This window comes from Canis aureus, chromosome 2 (genome assembly GCF_053574225.1).
Source record: "Canis aureus isolate CA01 chromosome 2, VMU_Caureus_v.1.0, whole genome shotgun sequence".
Lineage (NCBI taxonomy): Eukaryota > Metazoa > Chordata > Mammalia > Carnivora > Canidae > Canis > Canis aureus.
Genome location: NC_135612.1, coordinates 60,339,709 through 60,356,758, shown reverse-complemented (window position 1 = coordinate 60,356,758; position 17,050 = coordinate 60,339,709). Strand labels below are relative to the sequence as shown.

Here is a 17,050-nt window from a genome sequence, read left to right as displayed (position 1 = left end):
CTGGGATCGAGGACCATGTTGGGCTCCCTGCTCAGTGGGGAGTTGGCTTCTTCCTCTCCCTCTGCCCCTCCCCTCGTGTTCGCGCTCTCTCTCTCAAATAAATAAATAAAATCTTAAAAAAAATAAGTGAATGTTCTCAGTTTGAGAGTTCCTTTCAACCAACATTTCCTGAGCGCCTGTTCCACGCAGGCTCTGTGCTAGGCTCAGCATGCAGACGAGGATGGGCAGGGACTGCAGCTGGTGGTGCCTGCTGGTCTGTACTAGTTGCTCAGATCTTGGAATGATTCCACACCAGTTAGTATCCCTCCCCTCAACTCCAGGAGCGGCCCCCTGCCGCCCAGGCCCCTCCTCCTGCATGCCAACCCTCTCCCCAGACCTCTTCACAGACCAGCAGCAAAGGAGTTAATCCCTACTCCTCTGGGGGCAGAGGCCTCCAGGATCCTGTTCTGGGCTGTGCCCATGTCCACTCTGAGTGAACAATGCCCCTGCCACATCTTTGTGGAGCAGGACAGGGTGCTGCCTTTGAGGGCACAAACCCAGCATATGGGGCTGAAGGACCACAGAGATGCAGCCCAAAGATGAGCTTCTGGGGCCTAGAGCAGCTTCTATGAGATCTCAGAGCCTGGCATGCTAGGGGCTCCCATGGAGCCCAGAGAAGGTGCTAGAAGCCTGCGCAGAGCTCTGGAAGATAGGTGGATGTGCTCTCAGGGAAGCCTGGAGAAGTGCGTAAGGGTGCCTGGGGGGTCTGGGAGGCCTCACAGAGAATCAAGGGGTAGGGGGATGGGCACTGAAAGGGGAAGGAGGAGGAACAGGGTATTGGGCTACAGAGAGCAGGTGTTTCGGGAAGAGCCCCCTGGCCATCATCAGTCCTGAGTGCTGGTCAGGGGAGCTGGGTACTCGGTGCAGCAGCACAGAAGGAATACAGGCCTAAGGTCCAGGCCTCAGACAGCGGTGTCCCGAGGAGACAAAGTAACACAAGGCAGCCTCAGTCACAGCCGGGCAGCTCATGCCCCCAGGTGAAGACACATGGTGGCTCCCCTCCTCTACTCCCCTTCCACCACCCACTCAGGGCAAACAAGGAAACTGAGAGTCAAACAGGTGGTCATTTGCTCATTTGCTCATCAAGGACAAAGCTGGCTCAATGTGACTCCAGGTCAACTATTGGCTTCCAGCTCTGGGAAACCCAGGGGACACGGGACACCATGGCTCTGGCTGGTTTTATTTCTGGAGGTTTTAACATGGCACAAGGTAGGACCTTTGTAGCAGCTCTCTTCCCAACTGGGGAGGGTGGGGGAGTCTTTAGAACTGGTTTATAACCATTGGGACTAAAGGAGGCCTGTGTCCCTAGAAGTGCCCCACTGGAAGGGCTCACCTGGCAGGGGCAGGGCTGCCTGCTGCTCACCTTGGCATACAAGGCCCTGTCAACCTCCCATAGATGTTCTTGCTTTTACAGCCGCTCAGCAAGCCCTCAGCTGGGCCCAATTCCAGAGGCCAAGGCAGGTGACCAAGCCACCCTTAGCCCAGGCTGCAGGCTGGGAGCAGGGTGGGGCCATTAGCAGCAGCAGGTGTAGGAAGGGGAAGTGCCAATTGCCCCAGAGGCTGCAGGCGACAGGCCACTGCCATAACTAATGATACCAGATGTGGCTCCCTGAGAAGCGACCCGGGGACCAGACAGGACATTGCTGTGTCTTCTAGGTTAATTGAGGAACTTGTATCTGATGGGGGAACTGGAGGGGCCTGGCTGGGTTTATGCCCGGGCGGGTTCATATGCCCACCATCTCTGATGCTCCTGACACAGTGGGAGTGTGGAGGGTTGGGGGAGGCAGCGTGGGGCACTCTAGATTTTTGTTGGGAATGACACACAAGCACCTCCTAGGAACAGGACAGGATAGTTGCTGGCCAGGACCAGGCCCTGCCCACGGCCGACCTCTGTCTGTCAGGGCCCAGGGTGAAGCACAGGGGTGCATACATTCTCCAATTTGGGAGAATGCCAAGCCTCTCTGAAGCTCAGAAATGTCATTTCAAATAGAAAACATCCAAATAGAAAAAAGACAAATAATAACACGAAAAGGCTTGCTGCAGACCAGATAATGCGGCTCTGAAAAGCTGTCCAACCCGGCAGCTGCCTCATCTTGGAGGAAGATCGGCAGGGCCTGGGAGAGCAGGCCCCTTAGAGGTGGGGTGGGTGGGGTTGTGAGCTGCAAAGTCAGAGGGTCTGGGCATGGCTCTGGGGGCTGCGCCAGCTTAGGCTACCCTTGGGACCTGGAACTTATCCGTAGGAAAATTCCAGAAGTTTACCAATCCACTTACAATGAAATTTCCTTCTTGATATGCCAACTCATCCTCCACTCTTCTTGGAATCATTTAAAGATAATTGGAGGAAAATAACAGGAAGTGTCTACAACAGTAGCAAGAAAAGAAGCTTCTGCTTCAGCCATCGACTGGGCCCCATCATCCTCTACACTCGTCCGTCCAGCCTTTGTCCAAATGTGATCACATTCATAGGGCGGCAGTGACAGCCTGTACACAAAATCCCATTCTGCATTTACGATGGTCGGCATTTCCTGTCGGCTGTGTGACATTCCATCCAGGCCACGTGGCATTGCTGACAGGCCATTCGTTAGGCTGAACTATGTCAGGCATTTCTACAAACACTGAGTGCCTCTTACGCGCTATGCGCTTTGGAAATTCATTTTTTCCCATATATTGCTATTCAGAGCCCCTCTGCCCGTCATAAACAACATCTTCATTATTTCAACACATCCTGGATTATTCCCTGGGGTTATGTCCCAGGAGCGGGGCTCTTCTGTGAAGCTCTAAGTGTCTGTGTGCTGTTTAAAAAAAAAAAAAATGTGTTTTTAGATCTGAGAAAATCTTACAATTTGATATCTTAAAAACGAGGGTCCTCATTTATTCTTGAGGGGGTCCTGGCACAAAATGATAACACTTTTATATGCCAATTTGTCAGATTAGAGAATCTGATGCTCTAAATTGATTTTCTGAATGACTCTTGACTACATTTGGCTCCTGCCAAAGGCAGCCCAAATGATAGATTAAGCTTTTTAAAGAAGAGTAAGTGCACAGAGGCATTAGCAGACAAGATCCAGGCAATCTGGAAGGGAATTCTATTTTTAAATGTTACAAGGAATATTTTAATACAAAGTACAGAAATGGGGTAAGAAATAAGACACAACACAACTATCTCGGTAAACATCAAATAACTTTAAGTCATGAAAGTGGGGATATCGGATTGAAAAAAAAATTTTTTTATGGCAAAAAGTTCCTGGAGTATAAACAAAGGCGGATTCAATGACACAATGGAATAGTTAAGCTGAAAGCCTACCGATTTCCGTTCCCAAACTATGTCCCTAAAGACATGGCCTCTGAGCTGAAGTTAAGTGATCCGACCTTGCAGGCACCTCCAACCTTTCCTGGTTTTGGACCTTGGACGATCTCTGAGAGTTCGTATCTCTGAGACCAAATTTGTCTGTGATATCAGGTGACAATAACAGGACTGGTGACAATAGCACATCATTGTTATTCCCCCAGATGTCCTACTAACCAAGTGCTGAGCACGATGTACTAAACCCTTGATCCCCCCAACATGTAACATGTACCATGTTTCCAGAGCAGGAGACTGAGGCGCAGGGCAGTAAATGTGTGGACGGTGTGGGAGCTGAGTGTGGCAGGGGCAGCCTGGCCTCCAGCCTGGGTGGTAGCTCTGCCCCATGGCATGCGGTCCCCACTGCTTGCCAGCAGCCACTCCCCAGACAGGACAAGGTGAGGGGAGAGCCGTCTTCAACCTGCACCCACAACTCCGGCAGTGGGTCAGGGTTCAGAAGGAGCCGGGACCACCCAGAGAAGATCAAGTCTTCCTGGGAATCAAGAATTTTCCATCTCTGTGTCCCTCTACTAGGTTCCTCTTCTCGCAAATCATGCAACTGCCCTGTGAACTACCCCCAAGAGGTCCCCAACACCTTTGGAATAAATGCAGAGTCCCCAACAACAGTGGGCCAACGGTCAGGCCCAGGAGAGCACACAGGGAGGGATGTGGTCATCCACCCCTCTGCACAGGAGGAGCCTGGGAAGGTGGAGACGACAGGAGGCACATGGCCTGCTGGGCGACCCCCTCAGCCCGCCACGCCGCCTCTGCTCCTCTTCTGCACGCCCACCGCTCCCTGGGACACCTGTTCCATTCGAGGGACCCCCCTGAGAGCCCCTCAAGGGCCGGGACTGTGTCGGACCGGCTCTCTGGCCAGCCCCGAGCTCGAGCCCCAGACGGAGCGGGGACCAGGGAAGGCTGCCATAAGAGCGCACAAATGTCCACCCGCCCGACCTCACCCAGAGCCTGCCTCAGCCCTGCATGAGCTCTCAGCCCCAGACCCCACTGTGAGAGCCACACAGGGCAGATTCCTTCAGGCCTCCTCCACACCCCTTCTGTGAACAGGACACAGGCCCAGAGAAGGGCAGCCACGGGCTCAAAGTCACACAGCAGCTGAGTGGCCCAGGGTATGACCTTGACTGAGGTCTCCCGGCCCCGAGCAGAGCTCCTGAGTCCAGGAGACTCCGGGCAGTCCTGGGTGGGCAGCTGGAGGGCAGAGGTCACAATCCCTGCTCACTCCAACCCACCGACAAGGAGGTGAAACAACCAAGTTCCTCAAACCAAGCCAATGCCAAAGACATCTTTGAAATCCATCAGGTGAACGTTTCTGGAGACTGAAGACAAACAATAGGTAAAGGCTCCTGTCTACACGGAGCAGAGGCCATGTGCAGCGGCGGCAGCAGCAGCATCTGCCTGCAGCCTGTGGGGAACCAGCAGGACAGACAGCCACATACCCTCCTCTCAGCAGACAGAGGAGGCAGCTCCAGGGCCACCTGGTCAACCTCGTCCAGCTGCTGCCCTAGGCACCCAGGGAAGTGTGCACTGGGGGCTGTGGCTCTCCCAGGGTGCACAGAGGACCCTGAAGAGTTGTCGGACCCCCTCCAGAGCCCTTCCTGGGCCAAGCAGGGGGCCAGCCCCAGCAAGGGCCACAACTTCTCCTAGCCAGTCTCCTACAAGAGACACCCATGTGCTTAAAGCATTACTCCAAAGACAGTGGCCTGCAGCCATGGCCCATGTCACCCTCAAGTGGAGGGGCCTGTGTGACCTTGAGCTGGTGACTCAATTTATTGACCACACGTGTCCCTTCTGTACAATGGGGACATGCCTTCCATCCACGGTCGTCACAAGCATTAAATGAAATGATAGCCATGAACCTCCCAGCACAGTGGCTGGCCCAGAATACAGCAATTACCTCCCTCCCCATCTTCCTCCTCCTTCCCCTCCTCCTCCTCCTCCTCCTGGAAACACAAAGTGTTGGTGACTGTGCAGTAAGAGGTCAGCTCAGAAGGTCTGGCTTGTCTGAACTCTGCACACTCCAAAGAAAGGCTAAGCCCCAGATTAGCATCTGGAAGGTCACCTCTAAGCCCTTGGCAGGTCCCACCTGGTAAGAGCGCCTCTGCTCCCCTGTGCCCCCAGCCAGCCAGCCAGTCCATGCAGACGATGTGATTCCTGGTAGGGGTCTTGGGTCAGCTGGGATCACTCTACTTCCAGAGGGGCAGGAGACGAAGTCAGCCACAGGGGACACATGACCAACAACCTCAACAAAAACCCTGGACACTAAGGCACAGGTGAGCTTCCCTGGTTGGTGGTACCCATATGTGTTGTCATGTGTCATTGCCTGAAGAGTAAAGCACTGTCCCCATGGCCTACGAAATGCCGCCTGGTGTGCAGTCCGCCCTGGGCCTTTGCACATGCTGTTCCCCTTCCCAGACACACACAGCAATGGACTCCCTGCTGCATTCCAGGCCTTGTTCAACTGTCCCCGAGGACAGCATCCCAGGCCACTTTCCCATAGCTCTGCCCTGTTGCCTGCTTGACTTTTATCCATAGCACACATTGCTACCTGATGTTATACACGAGCTGTGTTAATTCACTTCCTATCTAGAGCGCCAGCTCCTGGGAGCAGAGTACTGGTGTCTGGTTACCCTCTGCCCTGCGAAGCTACTCATCCCTGTCCTGAAGACCCCACTGCTGAGGATCTCCTGTAGTTTTGTGGTAAGTGTGAGCCAGGGTCATGTTTCATCCTCCCCAAGGGATGCCTGCCTGGGCCTGCCCCCTCCCCACCTCACCCCTGCTGAGGGGTCATCCTCCCCCGACGCCCTGTGCATTAACCTGAGTCCCACTAGTCAAGAGCCCATGGTGCGGCCCTGCTTGGGCTGCCCCGAGCCCCTGCAGCACCATGGAAGCTGCAAGGCGTGACCCTCACCTCCACATCCCCAGCTCCCAGCCTGAGCAGTCGGTGGAAGTTTGCTGAAGTGGTGAATGATGCCCAATTTCCATAATAGTGCAAACAACAGTAGAAGTGTGGTGAGGAGCCACCCGCACCGTCCCTCCCTTGCCGATGTGGTCTCTTCACACGGGCCCCATCACTCCGCCTCCTCCCACAGGCACCCCATCATCACTGCTCTCCAGGCAAGAAAACCAAAGCAGGTGGAAATCGGCAGAACATGTCTCTCCCAATTCTTAAGATCCCCAGAGAGTTCAACAGCGATAAGATGCCTTTAAGCACATGAGAATTATGAGTCTGGCCCTTCTCAGAGAAGGTGCGTCATTCAGCAAGCATGCAGGATTGACCGTTGTGACCATAGTTCTGAGAAGCTAGGAGACGCAGGGAGGGGGTACTGGGTCAGGCACTGGGTCAGGGTGTCTCCTCGGGAGCATGTGGGGGTGTCTCGGGGCCGGGGACTCTCACCCCACAGGCAGGACCCGTCACAGTGTCAGATGGACAATGTGCCTGCCCCTGCCTGGAACCTGCCCCAGGACATTTGGCTACACTGCAAGTGGATTCTTAACCTCCAGGCCACAGGAAGGGGGACTGTGACCCCTTGTGCATACATCACTCCTAGAATCCAGCCGAAGCCATGGTCCCCCTTCTGGGGGTGTTTCTGCCAGCGGTGCCATCTCAGCGAGCTGGGGCAGGGGGGCTCCTGCCAGACACTGCCAGGAAGTGGTGGCTGGAATCCCCATGCATCCCCAGCAAAAACATTTTTAGAAGTCAGGCAACTTGCATCTGTATTACAGGCCCCACTTCTCCAAGTGCTCTCACACTGAGAACCCGGGGTCCCATTGCGGACCCCAGGAAGCCAAGGTCCAGAGAGGTTCAGTGACTTGCTCAGAATCCCACAGCAAATAAGTGAGGAGGCAGGTGGACCCAGGTGTGTTGGGTCCTGTAGCCCACGACCTCGCCCCACCCACCTGCAGAGAAAGCAGGTTCTGGTCCTCAGATGAGCTGCTTGGTCCAGGAACGGTGCCACACCCTCTCACCTCACCCGCAGCCCACAGGGGGGCCCAAGAATCCACGAAGGAAAAAGAAGAATTTGAGGCTCTGGTACATGAAGTGGCTCAGCCGAGGCCCATGGCCACTGAGGGGCAGTGCCTACAGAACAGGTTCTAATATTGGAAGAAAAGCTCCCTCCAAGCTGGGGTCTGTCCTTACAGAGATGTGGGGTCCCAATGTCCAGTAGGGCCCCCAGGAAAGCCACACCTGTGTGAGGGCCCATCAGTAGGGGAAGGAGCCTACTCCTCCATGGGAGGGGGTCTGGGAGGGGCAGGGGTAGGAGGAGGGGATGTCTTTCCTGCCCTTGGAAAGCTAGGGGGCAAGTAGGAGGTGTCAGTATAGATGGAGTCTGGGGGAGCTGAGTTCTGGGGGTGGGGGCGATCCTGTGGGTCCTCGCTATAGACCAGTGAGTGGTGTCTCATGGTATTCTGGGCTTGTTTCTGGTTGACACTCCCCATCTGCTTCCCTCTGACCATCCAACCCTTCTTCCATCCACCACCTGCCTGGCCGGGCCATCCATCCATCCATCCATCCATCCATCCATCCATCCATCCATCTATCCATCTATCCTTCCTTCCTTCTTTCCTTCTTTCCTTCCATCCATCCAACTCACATGTTCTTGGGCACCTGCTGCGTGCCCGGCCCTGGGCTGGGCTCTGAGAGGGGGTACATGGAGAGGCTTTGTGGAGGCTCCACCACCAGGAGCCTAGGAGATGTTTGATGAATGACTGACTGAGCCTTTAAAATGCTCTCCCAGTAACCGTGCTGCCTGTTTATACCATCGTTATGTCTCCTGGATCCCAGGGCCCATTACTGGGTTGATTCCAGCATGTGACTCAACTTCTATTTTAAGAACACCAGGATGTCATTGTGCTGTTCTTCACAGGAAGCGTGCAAATGAATCCGCCATGCCCACAGTGCTGCCCACACGGGAGGACACTGTGTATCTTCAACAACAACACACCACCTTGCAAGGACCTGCCAGAGATGGATGTGCACGATTCAGGCCCCAGGGTGATGTCAGTTCTGTTTCCTTCCCCATGGAGGAGAGTCTTTTCCTGAGGACAGATTCTTAGCTGGAAGAGGGCCAGGCCCAAGCCTGTCTGAATTTCCTGCGTCTGAGCATCTGGGGGAGCGGCAGACAGCTGATGCTAGAATTCCAGACGAGATGAAGGAGAAAGCCTCAATTTTTTAGCAACGTGAAGAAACGGGCTGTTCCGGGTGCTGCTCAGCCCCCAGCGGCCTCGGCGGGCGTCCCCAACCAGTGTCTGCAGACCCTGCCACCCAGGTCCAGCTCCCTGTCTCTCTCTGTGTTGGATCTCTGGCCTCTTGATGCACCTCCAATTCTGTCTCTGTCTCTCTCTGTGTTGGTATCTGTGTGCATTCTTTCTCCATCTCTCTACGTCTCTGAGAGTTCTTCCACGGGACAGCTCTGTCCTTGTGTCTCTGGATCTGTCTGTCTCTCTCTCTCCACATGTCTCTGGTTTTCTGTGTGAGCCATTCTCTCCTTCATTCACTCCTTCTACCTTTCCCGCTCCCTTTCTCCCCAGGTCATCTCCAGAGTACACGTCCCATGATGAAAAGATCTAGGACAATGTGTGGTCCTCTCTCCGGGGCCACCAGGAAAGCAGGACACTTGTTCTGGCTTCACCCCTTCCTGGGGGGTAACCAGATGCCAGGGCTCCTGACCCCAGAGAGCTGATGCTATAGGGGGACAGTCAGAGGATAAATAAGCAGGACAAATGTATAGCGTCAGGTCATGCTATGAATCACAGAATAAGGGGCTGCTACTTCAGAGGGGCACAGGATGCCCTCCCAATGACATGACATTTGAACAGGGACTTGAATGCATTGAGGAGTTGGTCCATGTGAGTGTCTGGAAAAGAGAACAGCATGTGCAAAGGCCCTGTGGTAGGACGCTGAAGCTGCCTTTCCTGGGCAGGATACTTATTGAACAGGACACAGCTCCTCCCTGGTTTCCTTGCTTAAGGCCACTGGCTTCCAGGGGCCTGGAATTGGACTGTGTCATGAAGTAAGGGCGCTTCAGATTTCAACCTCTGGTCTTGCCAACTTAGTGACGGACAGGGCTGGGGCCCTCCTGGGGGAAGTCAGCAGGAGGACATCACACACACACACACACACACACACACACAAGTTGTGGACAGCTGGGGAGGGCAGGGACACCTGTCCTATCTGGGGGCCTCAAGCTGGACTCTCCCAGACAGAGCTCCAGAACATTCAGTAGGGACGGCCTTGGCCTCCTTCCATCGGCTCAGTCTCCCCTGTCATTCCCACACTACAGCGGGCTCCTGCGGCCCCAGGGGAATAGAAGCCTCTTTGTCCACATCAGCTTCAGTCAGGGGCCGTGGACATAGCAAGGCCACTCGACAATCCAGCCGCTGGTTGAAGCCCCACATTGCAAGACATCTGTGCACTTTCTTCAAACATAGCATCCATGCTAATAAGGCAAATAAACACAGCATTTAAAGATCAGAGGCAGGGCAGTTACAGCCTATTAAATTAAATTCACCGTCAAGGGTGAAAGAGAAGATAAACTGGGATTATTCCAGTCATGGCAATTAAAAAAGAAAGAAAGAAAGAAATAAAAAAGGAACATTTAGAGAGAGAGATGTAATTTCTCAGTCCCCGAAGCAGTGACAACAGCTGCCACGCCAGAGGCGGTGGTTTGGAAAGGCACCTCGACTCCCTCCTCGCCCAGGCAGCTCCCTCCTGAGTCTGTCACTGAACCCCAGATCCTGGCACACACCCCGTCAGGCAAGGAGGTGGAATCTCGTAGAACTACCTCTCTCTCTCTCTCTCTCTCTTTTGTATATTTTTTATTGGAGTTCGATTTGCCGACATATAGCATTACACCTGGTACTCATCCTGTCAAGAGCCCCCCTCAGTGCCCACCTCTCAAGCCCAGTGAGGCCACTGCCAGGAGGTGGGAGGTGAGCATGGCCTCCTTGGCCTCCCGCCTCCCTCGCCCTGCAGAGCCCTTTCTTTCTGGTGGCTCGTCCCAGGCCTTTCGGAGCTTCGCTCTCCCCACCTGGGCAGTGGGAATGACAGGAATGCCCTCCGTGTCTGCCTCAAGGTCCTCCTCTTGATGTGATGAGAATAGACTTGAAAATATATTCCCTGCCCTGACAGCCATTCTCATTTCCCTCAAACCTGTTCCCTGTCCCCACTCTGCTCTGAGCCACGGGAGCCCGACCCCACAGGCCCCCTGACCCAGGCCATCACATGTCCCAGTGGGCTCTGTGGGGGCAGGCTCTGTGGGGGCTGCAGGAGGGAGGGAGGGAGACACTGGGGTATTTCTCCTTTGTTTCCTGTCTCCAGCAGAGTCTGTGCCTCTTCCCTCCAGCTCCTGCCCAGCAGGCTCACCCCGATTCTGGCTCCTGCTGGGAGCCTGGATCCTGAACTGCAGGAGAGCCACCATCTCCCTTTGTCCCTCTGCTCTAGAAGTAGCAGCAAGTCCCTGAATTCCTGGGGCGGCCCATCGGCCTCACCTGTCTCTGTGTGCTTCAAGCAGAACTGAAGTCCTGCTTGGGCTTTGACAGAGGTGGCCTCCAAAGAAATTAACAGTGACCCACAAGGTGCTATTGTATGGGTTCAGTGTGCCATCACAGTCCCCGTGTCCTTCCCTGTCCTGCTCACAGCACGACATGCACTGTGCATGCAATGCTCTTCCCCAGGACACAGCTTCCTGATGATTCACTTCTCGCCAGCCCAAAGGATGTTAGCCCTTTCTTCCTTTCCAATTTTGTTTTCTTTCTACAATGTTCTCTATCCTTTTTTTTTTTTTTTTAATCATTCCTCTGGGCCTCTCCTCAGAGCTCAGATGCACAGTGCTGCCAATTTTTTGTCCATGCAATGAAAGTCGCTTTGTTGTTTTGTTTCTGATTATATGAATCATATTTGTGCACTGTAGAAACCTGAATGATACATACGTATAGAACAGAAGAAGTGTAAATGGTGTGAAATTCCATCACCCACAACTATGGCAGAAGAGTCAGTGAGGGGACCGGTGACCACCCTTATGCTCCCCCCTCTCCTGTTCCCCATGACCTTCCTACAAGTTTTGTAAAATTAATCACCCCCAACCCCATCCACAAAACTTCCCTCCATCCACACCCAGACAACAAAACCCAACCAAACATCCCAGGGAGAACTCCTCAGATCCTTCTCTGAGCTCCCATACTTGCACACACAAACACAGACCTCTGTGCGGCAGGCTTGTTTTGCTGTTGGTAGGTTTTGTTTCACATTAAGCAAGATAACATTATCTCCTACCCTCTATCTTGCTTTTCTTGCTTACTATAATGTATCTCAATTAAGTGGAGGTATAAAGGAACATACCTAAACATAACAAAGGGCATATATGACAAGCCCACAACTGACACCATTCTCCATGGTGAAATGCCGAAAGCTTTTTCTCTGAGATCAAGAATAAAACGAGGATACCCAGTCTCGACACTTTTATTTGACTTTAGTATTAGAAATCTTAGCCAGAGCAATTAGGCAAGATAAAGAAATAAATGGCATCCAAGTCAAAAAAAGAAAAAAAGGGGCATCCAAGTAGGAAAGAAAAAATAAATCTTTGATTCTCTGCAGATGACATTATATTATACATAGAAAACCCTAAAGACTGAATAAAAAAAAAAGTTAAAACCAATAAAAGAATTTAGTGAAGTTGCAGGGTACAAAATCCATACCCAAAAATCTGTTGCATTTCTATTACTAATAATAAACTATCAGAGAAATTAAGAAAATATTCTCATTAACAATTGTGTCCAAAAGAATAAAACGCTTCAGAATAAATTCAACCAAGGTGGTGTAAAGACCTGCTTATTAAGATGTTAATAAAAGAAGTTGAGGAAGGCACAAATAAATGGAAAGATATACCATGCTCATGGATTGGAAGAATTAATATTATTCAAATGTCCATACCCCCCAGAGCAATCTACAGGTTTAATGCAATGCCTATCAAAATTTCAATGACACTAAAAAGTATATATATATATAGCAAACAATCTTAAAATATGTGTGGCGCAAAAGACCCCAAATAGCCAAAGCAAACTTAAGAAAGAAGAACAAAGCTACAGGAATCACGCCTCCTGATTTCAAACTATATTACAAAGCTACAGTAATTAAAACAATATGGGGGGGGGGGGTTCCTGGGTGGCTCAGTCAGTAGAGTATCTGCCTTCAAGCTCAGGTCATGATCCCAGAGTCCTGGGATTGAGCCCTGCATCAGGCTCTCTACTCAGTGAGGATCCTGCTTCTCTCTCTCCCTCTGCCATTCCTCCTGCTTGTGCTCTGTCTTGTGTGTGTGTGTGTGTGTGTGTGTGTGTGTGTGTGTCAAATAAATAAGATCTTAAAAAAAACAAAAAATTAAAACAATATGGTAACAGCATAAAAACAGACATACAGATCAATCGGATAGAATAGAGAGCCTAGAAATAAACCCATGCATATATGGCCAGTTAATTGCAACAAAGGAGCCAAGAATATGCACTGGGGAAAGGTGAGTCTCCTCAATAAATAGTGTTGGGAAAACTGGACAGCCACACACACAAAATACACAAAATTATGGAACTGGACCACTCACTATCTTACATCACACACGCAAACTAACTCAAAATAGATTAAAGACTGAACATAAAACCCGATGTTATAAAACTCCCAGAAGAAAACATAGTCATTAATGTCCTTGATATAGTTCTTGGTGATGACTTTTTGAATTTGACAGCAAAAGTAAAAGCAACAGAAGAAAAAATCAACAAGTAGGACTTTATCAAACTAAAAAGCTTCTACACATCAAAGGATGCCATCACCAAGGGGAAAAGGCAACCTATGGAATGATTTATTTTTTTATTTTTTTTATTTTTTTAAAGATTTAATTTTATTCATGGGAGACACAGAGACGCAGGCAGAGGGAGAAGCAGGCTCCATGCAGGGAGCTCGACGTGGGACTCGACCCCGGATCCCAGGATCAGGCCCTGGGCTGAAGGCGGCGCTAAACCGCTGAGCCACCAAGGCTGCCCCTGATTTATTTTTTTAAAGATTTTATTTATTTATTCATGAGAGACAGAGAAAGAGAGAGAGAGAGAAGCAGAGATACAGGCAGAGGGAGAAGCAGGCTCCACACAGGGAGCCCGATGTGGGACTCGATCCTGGGACTCCAGGATCACACCCTGGGCGAAAGGCAAGTGCTAAACCATTGAGCCACCCAGAGATCCCCCTACAGAATAATTTAAAAAAAAAAAAAACAGCTTACAAATCTGATAAGGGGCTAAGATCCAAAATATCTAAAGAACTTATATAACTCAACAGAAAAAAAAGTCCCAAACGATACCATTGAAAAATGAGCAGAGGATCTGAACAGACATTGATCCCAAGAAGACATACAGATGCCCAACAGGTGCATGAAAAGATGCTCCACATGACTCATCATCAGGGGAATGCAGATCATATCCACGATGGGACATCACCTCACACCTGTCAGAATGGCTATCACCAAAAAGACAAGAAATAACAAGTGTTGGCGAGGATGTGGAGAAAAGGGAATCTGAGTACACTACTGGTAGAATGTAAATTGGTGTAGCCACTAGAAAACACAAAGGCCCTCGAAAAATTCAAAATAGAACTCCCACACGATCCAGCAATCCCACTTCTGGGTATTTATCCAAAGGAAGCAAAAACACTAACTTGAAAAGATAAATGCACCTCCAAGTTCACAGCAGCATTATGTATGATAGCCAAGACATGGCAACTCAAGTGTCCATTGATGGATGAATGGATAGACACACACACACACACACGCATGCACGCATACACGTGTGCATATATACACTCTGGACTACTACTCAGCCATAAAAAAGGAAATCCTGCTATTTGTGACAAGGTGGATGGAACTTGAGGGCATTGCACTAAGTGATACAGGTGAGGGCATTGCACTGATACAGGTCAGAGAAGTACAAGTACAGTATGATCTCACCTATACATGGGTCAGGGAGGGGGCAGGGAGAGGGAGAGGCCGGCCGCCCAGGGTGGGGGTTTGGGGGAAATGGGTGAACGCTTTTGTTTTCTTTTTAGTTTAAATATATTGAATTTGAAAAATAATACAATGTGGAAACTGCTCCAGCCTGATGACAGCGTCCCTCTCCCGACTGCCCAGGGGTCCCTGGTGTGGATGCGCTCGGCCCGGCGCCCTGTCTACAGGTACCCGCTCTGCTCCCCGCTGCCCAGCTTGTTTTTGTCACATTCAGGCTGTAGAAACATCCCATCCGTGAAGCCTTAAGTCCTGCCGTTCTCGTCGCCCTCGGGGAGCTAGCAGGGGTGGCGGTGAAGGTCCCATGTCTATGTCCCCTGGTGGGTGTTGCCGCTGGCCCTCCGCACCGGGAACGCGTGGGCCGCCCCCGGGGCCGCTCACTCCCATTCCCGAGGCTCGGGAGAGAAGGCCTGACACAGATCTCCGTGTCTTATTTACGCATCGCTGAGGGCTGAGGAGACAGCGGTCCCGTCCGGCCTCTGCCTCCTCGGGGCTGAGCATCTTCTCGCCAGTTAACAGGTGCGGGGGGCTGCTGTTCTGAGAACATCCACCCACCGCCCCAGGCCTTCCACTCTTCACCTCCTGCTGCTCCCAGCTTACTAGAGCTTTCCAGAAACATGCCAGAGGTGGCTACTGCATATTAGTCCTGCCCTCCTCAGACGTGTGGCTGCGCTCTGTTGATTTTGGTTCACAGCATTTTGGCCTTACACACAGTTCTGTTTTATACATCAAATGTGTCCCATACATTTTCCTATAAATTCTGGGTTTCCTGTCTGGCTGAAATGATTGTGTATATTCTCTTGACTTTTCTTGCTATATTTGGATTTTTTACTTTTTTTCCCCTTGACACATCTAACTTTGGCACAAGGCTTCAGCCCTGAGACCCAACCGCATATTCTCTCCTAGTCTCTCACCAAACACAGGGCACAGCCTTCTGTTTTCTGCTGAAAGTACCAAATGGGCCAATGGCCTCTTTTCCTCACCTTTCTGGAAAACCATCTTTCTCACTGCTAATTCTCATTGATCGCTGTGTGTGCGGTGCGTCGGCAGGGGTCTGCTTCAGGTGCTCGGCCACCTCACTAACAGACTATTTCCAAAGCCAGCAACTTCACGGCGAGTTTTAAGAGTTTCTAAGCAAATTCCCTCTCCTTGGTTTCTTTTTCTATTTTCAGAAAATTTTGTTATGCACAAGCAGCTATCCTTCTACATAAAGTTTAAGAGAATGCCATTCACTTTCATTTTTTATTCAATAAAATATCTTAGTGTAATGTTAAATAAACATTGGCTCTCAAATTCTACAATCCTTGATTAAACTAAAAATGCTCAGAAACACACTTGATTCAATCAGTGCTCAGAAACACACTTCAGAAACCCTTGACCTCCTGACGATGATTACAGGGATTTCTTTTGACCATTAGATGCTGGTTCATTTACCAGCTTAATGGGTCCAGTAAAAACCAGCTATACTTGGAGAAAATATTCCTAACTCTTTACACATGTAATTAATACATTTCATGTTTACAGCACTTCCCTGTACTGTGTTGTGTTTGTTTGGTTTGGTTTTTTACTGTGTCTTGGGGAATGAGTGTCTATCTCCTGAGATGTTTGAGGCTCTGCTGCCTCCGGGAAGCCCTCCCTGACCACATCAAGTCTCAGGTAAGTTTACAGGCTCCTACTCAATGACTGTCCATGTACTTTATAAATGTTTAGTTCATGTCTCCCAAGAATCCATATAAGGTCAGAAGTAAGGAATCCTCCAGAGACAGGACCACTGAGGCTCAGAGAGGACAAATGGCCAGCCCAGGAACACACAGCCAGTTTGTGGCTTCCTCCTTCCACTGTTCATCTTGCTGCCCCAACAGAGTAAAACCTCAGTAATGTTAGCAGATGAGTGGGTGGATGGATGGATGGATGGATGGATGGATGGATAGATGGATGGAGGATGGATAGATTCATAGATGGATGGATGGATGGATGCATGCATGGGTGGATGGATAGATGGACGAAATGATGGATGTCGGATAGATGGATGGAGGATGGATGGATGGATAGATGAATGGATGCATGCATGCATGGAGGATGGATGCACGGATGGATGCATGGATGGATGGATGCATGGAGCATGCATGTATGGATGGATGGATGCATGCATGCATGGATGAATGCATGGATGGAGGATGGATGCATGGATGGATGCATGAATGGATAGATGCATACACAGATAAAGCAATTCTGTCTGCAGCTGCTAGAAACTTCTAAGTGGAGAAATACAAATCCATTACCATGGAAAACAGGGGCATTAATTCTTCCCCAGTGGAGCATATACAACCATCCCAAATGGCATCAGATACTAAGGGCTTACCATAGGCAACAGCCTCATCCAGTGTGGTTATTCATAGCCTGCTGCACTTTGGTGGAGGTGGTTTATGACAATGAGACAAAGTCCCATTTCCCACATGCTCTTTCCTGGGACTCGGGCAAACAAGACACGGTGACCATTGGCAGATGTAGATCCTGGGCTATCCCACTGCCCTGCTGGCTTCCAGAAACCTCCCTATCCCAACTCGGTGCCCACCTGGAGAGTGGTGAGGTGACCCCTAGCTGGGCACTGCATGAC

General features: G+C 50.8%; 1 protein-coding gene and 1 long non-coding RNA gene across 4 annotated transcripts in view; one reads left to right on the top strand and one right to left on the bottom strand.

Moving 5' to 3' along the window:
• The window catches only part of SORCS2 (sortilin related VPS10 domain containing receptor 2), a 459,489-nt gene that overhangs the window by 190,868 nt on the left and 251,571 nt on the right, over window positions 1-17,050 (bottom strand). The gene's annotated exons all lie outside the window — the stretch shown is intronic.
• On the top strand, window positions 538-14,415 carry LOC144299650 (uncharacterized). Of its 3 annotated transcripts, none has more exons than XR_013366299.1 (4): window positions 538-692; window positions 5,527-5,670; window positions 5,988-6,097; window positions 8,266-14,415. It is a non-coding gene; the product is annotated as an uncharacterized LOC144299650 (long non-coding RNA). The 3 variants fall into 3 exon arrangements; XR_013366296.1 differs by having other exon boundaries at window positions 5,523-5,670; XR_013366297.1 differs by lacking the exon at window positions 538-692 and adding an exon at window positions 1,100-1,248 and having other exon boundaries at window positions 5,519-5,670.